This window comes from Grammomys surdaster, unplaced genomic scaffold, assembly GCF_004785775.1.
Source record: "Grammomys surdaster isolate TR1022 unplaced genomic scaffold, NIH_TR_1.0 125669, whole genome shotgun sequence".
NCBI classification, from domain to species: domain Eukaryota; kingdom Metazoa; phylum Chordata; class Mammalia; order Rodentia; family Muridae; genus Grammomys; species Grammomys surdaster.
In genome coordinates, this window is record NW_021620506.1 from 282,970 (window position 1) to 292,768 (window position 9,799).

The following is a 9,799-nucleotide window of genomic DNA, read 5'->3' on the forward strand; positions in this document are numbered from 1 at the left end:
CTAGAAAACCCTCAACCCCCCTGCTTTTCTGCCCTAGAAAATCCTCAGCCCTCCACCCCCCGCCCCATGCCTGGGTGCACAGAATCCACTTGTGAGGAGTCTGCTGCCCTTCATTGTTCTGATAAAAGGACAACGTGTTCCTGTTGAAGTTACTTACGTCTTCACATTGCCTACAGTAGCAGTTCTCAACCTTCCTAATGCCAATGCATCTTTTCTGTTTGGGGCCCTGGGCCCCCTACCCACTTCTCCCACCCACCTCCGCACTCTAGAGGCTGACCTAATCATCTGGCATCAATAGGCGCAGGCTTTATTTGGTTTTGACAATGAGAGGCAGAGCAGATGAAACTGTGGAGGAATCCGAGGTGAGTGAGTTTCTCTCAAGATGGTCTCTGCCTTCTGTCCTTCACCGCCCCCTCAGGCCTGTTTGCTACAACTACTGAAGCAATGTAGTTGGCTGACTGACTCAAAGAACAGAAATCTTGCCCGTGGTTCTGGAGGCTGAGGTTTTGAGTTTAGGTTGTTGGCAGGGTTACTTTCTCTAGAGGCCTCTCACGATGACTTGTGATGGCCATCTTCTCTCTATGTCCCTTCATGGACTTTCCTCTGGGCATGTGTTTAACTTTCTTCTCATAATGACAAGTAATACAGAATTGGAGCCCATGTTTCTGACTTAATTTAACTTAACTGTTGCTTAATAGATAGTCCTATCCCCAGATACGTGCATATGGTAAAGTGCTAAGGGTTAGATCTTTAGCATATGAATCAGGGGAATGGGAGAGAACTCAGTCTATGATAGGTGGGCACTTACTGGCCTTCCACTAACTCCACTGGTAAAATCTGCCTTCCTAAGCCTTGCCCACACCACTTCCTTGGAGGTTATTAACCCTTTCCTACTACCTCATTTGCTTCCACCATTTGTTTCCCCAGGTAAGAATAAGCTCCCCTGCCCCCAAAAATGTGCGTGTTAGAAGTAAGTGGTACCTCCCCAGGCGGTGGTGGCACACGCCTTTAATCCCAGCACTTGGGAGGCAGAGGCAGGCAGATTTCTGAGTTCGAGGCCAGCCTGGTCTACAGAGTGAGTTCCAGGACAGCCAGGACTACACAGAGAAACCCTGTCTAGAAAAACCTAAAAAAAAAAAAAAAAAAAAAGAAGTGGTACCTCATTCTCGAAATGTCTAGGAATCATTCGTTATGTATTTGGGAGAAACTCTGCTTCTCCTTTCAATTGCCTACCGGTTCTCCTGTCTTGGGGGAGACTGAACCAAGGAGGAGCTGAACGTTAGGCTTGCGGCCTGTAGCCAGGCTAGGCACTGAATTAGTTACTTTGCTGATTGCTGCAACAGAATACTTGACAAAACAAACAGAAGGCAGGCAAGGGTTACTCTTGCATACAATTCAAGGGCAGGTCTAACTATCATGACAGCGGGTACCACGGCAGCGGGTGCTTAAGGTCATGTCCCATCCATAGTCAGGAAGCAGGGATGAACACTGGTGCTCCTCTAGATTTCTCTGTTTTCTTCATTCTTAATACCAGGCCACAGAACGGCGATGCCTATGGTTAGGGAGGATCTGCAACATCAGCTATCTTAATCTAGGAAAATCCTGTCACAGACACGCCCAGAGTTTGTTTCCCGGGTGGTTCTTTACAATCAACATTAAACCATCACACAGGCAGTAGGTTAGATAGAGACCTATCTGACATTGCTCTCTGATTATATTAGGAGAAATGGGGATGGAACACAGACAAGGAACGGTTTCAGAGCTCGGGCTTGCCCATCTGGCCAGGCCACGTTCTTGAGACCGGTGATGTCTGTGCTTCTCCCCTTATCCCTGGCTCTCTTCCCTTACTCTGGATGCTTGGGCTCAAGTTATCTCCTGTTGTACCAACTTTGAATTCCCCCCAGAGGCCTCCGACTGGGAGGCAGCTCACTCAGGGCAAAAAACAATTAATAGTGTTCTGACTATTCCTTTATTCAGTATGGTATACAAATGTGTCTTTATAACACAAAATACAAAATGTCCTATCTGTCCCTCCTGACCGCTGCTATCTTCACTAGTGTCCTCGTGTCTATCTCACTTATCATGTCTGGAGTTTGGTTGTCTCTAGTCTAGGTATATGCTCAGGCCTTCTTCAGTACCATCTGCCATCTTCCCATGCCCCAGTAGGCATGTACAACCTTTTGACACTGTGGCAGCGTGACATTGTTATTCACAAAGTTCATATGAGATAGCTATGTGACCAAGTTACCCCCCAAAAATCACAAAAGCGTATAATGATTTAAGTAAGTTTGTTACTTTGTGTTGGGCCACATCCTGTAGCTATATTGGGGCTTATAAAGGCTGCAGGTTGGACACACGTGTGAGAGCCATGTCTGATCCTATTGCCTGTCAGTTAGTGGGAGTCCCAAGAACTCTGGCAAAGCCACTCTAGTTGGCACTCTGAGGTCCTCGTTGACCCCTGCTGTCTTTCTCACCTGAGCCCGTAGCACTTCTGCTTGCATCCTGAGCTCCACAGATCTGTACCCACAAAAATGTGTTGCCCACAGGAGAGTTCTACAGAGCAGACACCATGGCAGTTTCCTCCACAGACACATGCACACGCCCACCATAATGCATTCATTCCTTGTGTGGCAGTTCTTCAGGAGCACTATGTGACATGATATGGTCTGAGACCAGGATTTTTCCAGACGTGACTCATTTCTAATTTAAACCCAGTTTGGGAATCCCTCCCTGTATGGTTTGGCAGATAGCAATACTTCCTGTATGAATCATTTGTTCAGTCTTCAAACTACCTACTGCCTGGATACACAGGCATGTGCCTTGCTCCCTTACACTGAATTGTATGAACAGTTAAGGGAAATCCAGTGCCCTCGTTATGTGTCCTACATGTGGACTGAGAATAGTTCTCGACTCAGGACCAGAATGCTCAAAGTCCCCATGGCTACCAATGTTGAACCTGGAAACCAGAGTGGGATAGGTCAGAACAAGTTCCCAGAGCTCTGCTGTTCTTCCTCAGCTCCTTAATGTGGCACTGGGAACTTCTCAAGAGGAAAACTGTTCAGAGAACTGTTTGAGTTGGTGGCAGCTTCCAGTTGCTAAACTCAGTTATGTTGGATTTGTTGAAAACACAAAATTGGAGTATACATTTCCTTTTGCATGTGGTCATCATGAAAGAAATAGGCACACAGGACGGAGGTGCAATGAGCTCACAAAAACCTGTGGACACCTAGAAAATAATCAATCAGAATGGGGAAAACCTATTGTCAACTCTGCTCAGAATTAGAGAGTGGATATCTCAAGTAGTGACTTCTTTTGGGATCAAATTTGTCAAACTGTTTATGAGCTCAAAAGTCTGAATATCAACTAAACCCTGTATTCTCTCCTGTATCCATCAGTCCTGAGGTACAATGGTTCAATCTCCTCCACAGCTCACACATGTGAGCCCCATCTTCTCCAGCTCTGCCCATCTGCCTCAGTCATTGTAGCCAGCCTTCTAATTCTACTTACATTCATTCTCTTTTTGCTCGCCTGCAGCTGCCAACAGGATTTTCACAAGACCTAGCTCTGATCGTGTACTTTCTCTGTCTCAAACTCACCCACAGAAGGATGACTCTAAGCTGCCTCAGTTGTCCAAGCTATTCTCTTGTCCCGTGCTGTCTGATTTTTCTCTCATGTCTGTCCCTTTCTTCCTGAATTTTGGAAGCCATTTACAGAGCTTTTAGGTGCATGTTGCACTCAGTTCCCGATACCTGTTGTGTACATACATATCTTAGTTCAGGCTGCTGCTATAACAAAATGCTATAGGCTCAAGGACTTGATGGACATTTATTTCTCAAAGTTCTGAAGGCTAGGAAGTCTAAGTAAGAAATGCTACTAATGATCATGAGATAGGACTACAGTAGCTATCTAACTTTCAGTAGATACCTTGGTGTGTACTGATGTAACAGAACACCTGAGCCTAGATCATTTATAAATACCAGTTGCTTTTATAAGGGCTTTAGAGGAGGTCCAACATCACAGCATTCGCATCTGGTGGGCACCTTCCTGATGTGTTGTCCCGTAGCAGAAGGTGAAAGAGCAAGCAAGAAAAAGATAAAGAAACGCCATGCCTTACTGGTAACATTATTCATCTCTTAATTTGTCCTAATCACCTTTCCAAGGCCTCACCTCTCAGCATGACTGCACTGGGATTCCAGCACAGAACTTAGGGGAAACATCTACACTACTCCAATGAATAGGAAGTGGTATCTGAATAGGAGACACTTCATCGGTTTGAACAACAGGAACTCCTGAGTGGGTTGGATAGCTACTTATCAACAGGAAACAGCAATGTAAAGAAGCTAAACAAATATAAGGTGGCTTATTTAGAGACTAGACATTGGGCCTCTGACTGAAGTCAAGACAGGGGAAGACAAGAATCTAAAATTCTGTAAGCTGGGCATGGAATTTAGATTTATTTTATTTATTAAGCAGAGAAGAGATATGGTTGAATTTACATTTAGAAAAGAGTATGCTGGCATAAGCATAGTCATATAGGTCAATAAAATAGAACTCATCCATGTGTGTTCATCCAGATCTCAGCAAAGGTTCCAAATCAGTTCATTCAATGGGGAAATAATAATCTCCTCAATGAGGGTGCTGAGACCGAGGATGCTCATTCACAAAGAATTAAATATAGAAGAGAGGGTCATCAAAAGTGAAAGTACTCAAAAGAAGAATGAAGTAAGGACCCTACCTCACACTGTAAAAAAATAATTCAAAATGAATCAAAGAGCTAAATGTAAGTACTAAAACCATAAGATCCTTAAAAGGAAACTTTTGAGTTAGTAATTATGACCATGGACTTGACAATGGATTCTTAGATATGACACCAAAGCATGAACAGCAAAAGAAAACCAGCACTCACTTGTACTTTATTAAAAAACCTGTTGAGGTGGGCTGGGCTGGAGAGATGGCTCAGTGGTTAAGAGCACTGGCTGCTCTTCCAGAGGACCCGGGTTCAATTCCCAGCACTCACACGGCAGCTCATAACTGTCAGTGATCTGACTCCTTCATACAGACATACATGCAGGCCAAAACCAACGCACATAAAATTAAGTAAATTAAAAAATTAAAAACCTGTTGGGCTTTCTGATGTGACCACATCTACTCTCTCATCCAGTGGGAAGCAGTTCAGCTCGGGGTGTGTATGCAACCACATTTGCATATGGCTGGGTTAAAACTTCCTATTTCAAGCCTTTTTCCATCTCTAATTGTTTCCCCTAATATCTGGAGCTAGCACTATACCTGTACCTCAGAGAGTGAAGGGATAAATGTTTGAGTCATTGCTCACTTTCTCCCAGCCAAGTTGTCAATCTAGGGCTCTACAAGTCTTCCATGGCTCAGCTCAAGGCTCAGGCTGTCTGTTTTCTGTCCAGACCTCCACTGTAGTGCTTCCCTGTGCTGTGGTGGAAGCCCTCCACAGCACACACACACACACACACACACACACACACACACACACACACCGCCCCATTCCTATAAGGTCTGTGGTTAGAGACCCACAGATTCCTCATGGTACTTTTTAAGGCTTCCTGCTCTGTACTGGCAAATTGTTAATCAGTTTGTGGCAGCATAAATAAAATTAGAGGCTTTAATTAAAACTAATGAACGAGTGAGCGGAGACCAACCTGGCTGCTCTGCTCTCTGAGCCTCAGAGCAGTAAATAATGAAAGTGTCACACATCAAGTGATGTGCTTTAGCAAACTGTAAGGGCAGCAGAAAGGAGACCACAGAGCGCCGTTCCCCCTGGGTGTAATTTGCAAGCTAGTAAAATCCCTATTTTGATGTTTCTTCGTAATTCTGCAGGAACTTTTCCCATTTGCTGGTTGCCTTTTGTTGTGTGCTGCTATCACAGAATACCACAGATTGGGTAACTTACAATGAATACAGATTTGTTTCCTACAGTTCTAGAGGTTGGGCCATCTGGTTCAAAATCAGAGTCCGGCATCTTGGCAATGGCTTTCTGTTGCCAAACTCACTTTTGTAATAAATTGTAACTAACCCACTCCTCCAACCACAGTAGCAGTCTATGCACAAAAGAAAGGCTCCCGTAGATGGTGTCCTTGGACTTGCAGAAGCTTTTCAGTTTCATGAGGTCCCACTGGTTTATTGTTGGTCTTAGTGCCTGGGCCATTGGTGCTCTGTTCAGGAAGTTGCCTCCTGTGCCAATGCATTCAAATCTATTTCCGATTTCTCTTCCATCAGGTTCAGTGTGTCTGGTTTTATGTTGAAGCCTTTGATCCACTTGGGCTTGAGTTTTGTGCAGGGTAATAGGCAGCCCACAGAATAGGAAATGATTTTTACCAACTCCATATCTGACAGAGGGCTAATACTCAAAATATATAAAGAACTCCAGAAACCATACATCAACAAACCAAACAATCCAATTAAAAACTGAGGTACAGATCTAAACAGAGAATTCTCAAGAAAGAAATCTCAAATGGCGAGAAATACTTAAAAAGGAATGTCCAACATCCTTAACCATCAGGAGAATACAAATCAAAACAACTCTGAGATTCCATCTTACACCTGTCAGAATGGCTAAGATCAAAAACACAAGTGACAGCTCATGCTGGTGAGGATGTAGAGCAAGGGGAACAGTCCTCCATTGCCTGTGGGAAGGCAATCTTGTACAACCACTTTGGAAATCAATATGGTAGTTTCTCAGGAAACTGGGAATCTATCTACCTCAAGACCCAGCTATACGTCTCCTGAGCATATACCCAAAGGACACTCCATCCTACTACAAGAACACCTGGTTAACTATGTTCATAGTTATTCATAATTCCCAGAAACTGGAAACAAGAGCTCTCAACTGAAAAATGGATAAAAGAAAATGTAGTGCATTTGCACAAGTCAGCTCTTAAAAACAATGGTATCATGAAATTTGCAGGCAAATGGATGGAACTAGAAAAAAAAATCATCCTGAGTGAGGTAATCTAGACTCAAAAAGACAAACATGGTATGTACTAACTTATAAGTGGATATTATCTGTAAGGTAAAACATAACAATGCTACAATCCATAGACCCAGAGGGGCTAAGTAACTAGTGAGGCTCAAGGGGACACAAGCATCTCCCTGGGGAGGGGAAATAGAGTAGATATTGCCAGTGGACTGGGGGCAGGTAGGGTTGGGAGCAGAAGGGATGAAGGACAGAAAAACTACCAGCAGAAAAATTGGAATGGGGGCATTCAGGGGTGAGGTAGACACATAGCACAATGGGAACTCCATGGACTATGAGAGTGACTCTAGCAAAGATGGAGGATGCAGAACCTGAACCAACCATCATCTGTAACCAGGCAATACCTCAAATGGAGGGATTGGTACATCAACCCAGCCACAAAACCTTTGTCATTCAGTTTGTCCTGCCTGCATTCCTGCTCAAAATTTTCTGGGACTAGAAGCCTAGCATAACTGTCATCAGAGCTTCTCATTTTATCTGTCTGCTTCAGAGCTTCTCAGCCACACTACGACTCTACACACAAACACATGCAATTTGCTACTCATTTGGTCATTGCAAGCATTTATGTGTTGAAATTAATATTTTTATTATAAGTGACTTCCCTCTTATTTTCTTCAGCCAAGTCATCAAATTGATATGGCACTCTCTAATTCTCTTCCACCCCGTGTTTGTGTGCGTGTGTGCGTGTGTGCGTGTGTGCGTGTGTGCGTGTGTGCGTGTGTGCGTGCGTGTGTGCGTGTGTGCGTGTGTGCGTGTGTGTGTGTGTGTGCGTGTGTGTGTGTGTGTGTGTGCGCGTGTATGTGTATAAAAAGAAATATTTGATATATCAACAAGTACATTGGGCAGGTGAGTTTGGTATCACTGCCCATGCCAAATGTTGCTATGAAGATAATAAACTCATTACATAGACCAGGCTGGCTTCACAATCATAAAGATCCACATACTTCTGACTCCAAGGCATGCTTGTGAAGATAGATAGATAGATAGATAGATAGATAGATAGATAGATAGATAGATATGGATGTATGTGTGTCTATCCTCTAACTACACTTACTCCCACCTAAATATAAATATACAAACATGCCAAGTAGAAAGACCCACACATGAGAGCAGCAAGCTGTGTTTGTTTTCCCAAGTCTGTGTCATCTCACTTAAGACAATATTTACCATTCCCTGTAAATTTCATCTTTCTTTACAAGTGAATAAAATTTCTTGTTGTATATGCACCTTATTTTCACTATCCATCTGTTGACAGACATCTAGGCTGATTTTATTGGCTTGTACTGTGAAAATGGAAGCAATAACATAAATGTGCAGGGAGTTTTTGTGAAGAGAATGGTCAACAATTCCTGTCCTAATGGTCTTCATCTCATGAGCAAAGGGGCTCTGTGGGGATTTTTATGTGTTCTGCATATGTGTTGCAAGTATCCATGCAGGAAGTGAGGGAATATTAGAGTCTGTGTCTGGATTCACTGGACCCACTGTGAGCCATGCTTGAGCTCAGATTCAATCTTCTGACTACCACCAACCCACACTCTGATTGGTGTATCACTTGGTATCTTGAGTCCCCACGAATCAGAGTTAACTCAGAATTAATGTCTAGTGTGATGGTTTGTATATGCTTGGCCCAGGGAGTGGCACTATTAGAAGGTGTGACCCTGATAGAGTATGTGCAGCCCTGTTGGAATAAGTGTATCAGTGTGAGTGTGGGCTTTAAGACCTTCATTGTAGCTGCCTAGAAATCAGTATTTTGCTAGGAGCCTTCAGATGAAGATGTAGAACACTCAGCTTCTCCTGCACCATGCCTGCCCAGATGCTGCCATATTCCTGCCTTGATGATAGTGGACTGAACCTCTGAACCTGTAAGCCAGCCCCAATTAAATGTTGTCTTTATAAGAGTTGCCTTGGTCACCGTGTCTGTTCACAGCAGTAAAACCCTAAGTAAGACATCTAACTATCTTGGAAAGGCCTAGAAATTTCTTCATTTCAAATGCTACCACTCTAACAAATAGGACATTTTGGAGAAGGCTTAGCATAAGATTTACAGGGCATGTTTGTGAAAATGATGTAGGGAACACATACATATTCAACAAGACTCCAAGCTTGTGAATTGCCTGCCTTGAAACAGTGTCAAAAGCTGTGGCTGCAGTCAGATTCTTAGTGAGAGGACTTAGAATATTTTATACCATACGTATCAAATAATACTATAGTAACATGTCTGCCTATTTCATTTCTAGGAATACCATGGAGAATTGACCACTGTTGAAGATCTCTTTGGATGGAGCAGGGAATTCTGACTGCTCCATCACTGCTGCCCCTTTCGGTAAAGGTCTCTTGGCTGCTGCTGGTCTGAACTCTCATCACAGTTGAAAACCGAGAGCTCATTACAGTGTTAGCATCCCCTATGGATATGGCTGACCTACAAAGAGAAGGAACACACAGCTGCTTGGGAGGGCAGGTGCCATGTTCACTAATGCATTTATCAATTCCTTTGTGATGACACATCTTCTGGGGCCTTCACTGGGAGCACTAGCGGGGCAGATGTTACAGTTTGCACATGATAAATCGTATCTCCCTGGCTTTTGCAGTCCCATCTTTATCACATGCTAGAGAAGCTATAGAATCCCACTTTCATTAAACAAAGGGTAGTGTTGTGTCCCCATTTAGGCCAACTGAAGAGAAAGGCTGTGAGGAAGACTCCCTAGTGAGTACCAAGCACATTAATATGAAGCTGTATCCACGAATTAGAGTTGATCTGCTGCTATGTCTCTCTCTTTGGTCCAGTCACACCTTTTC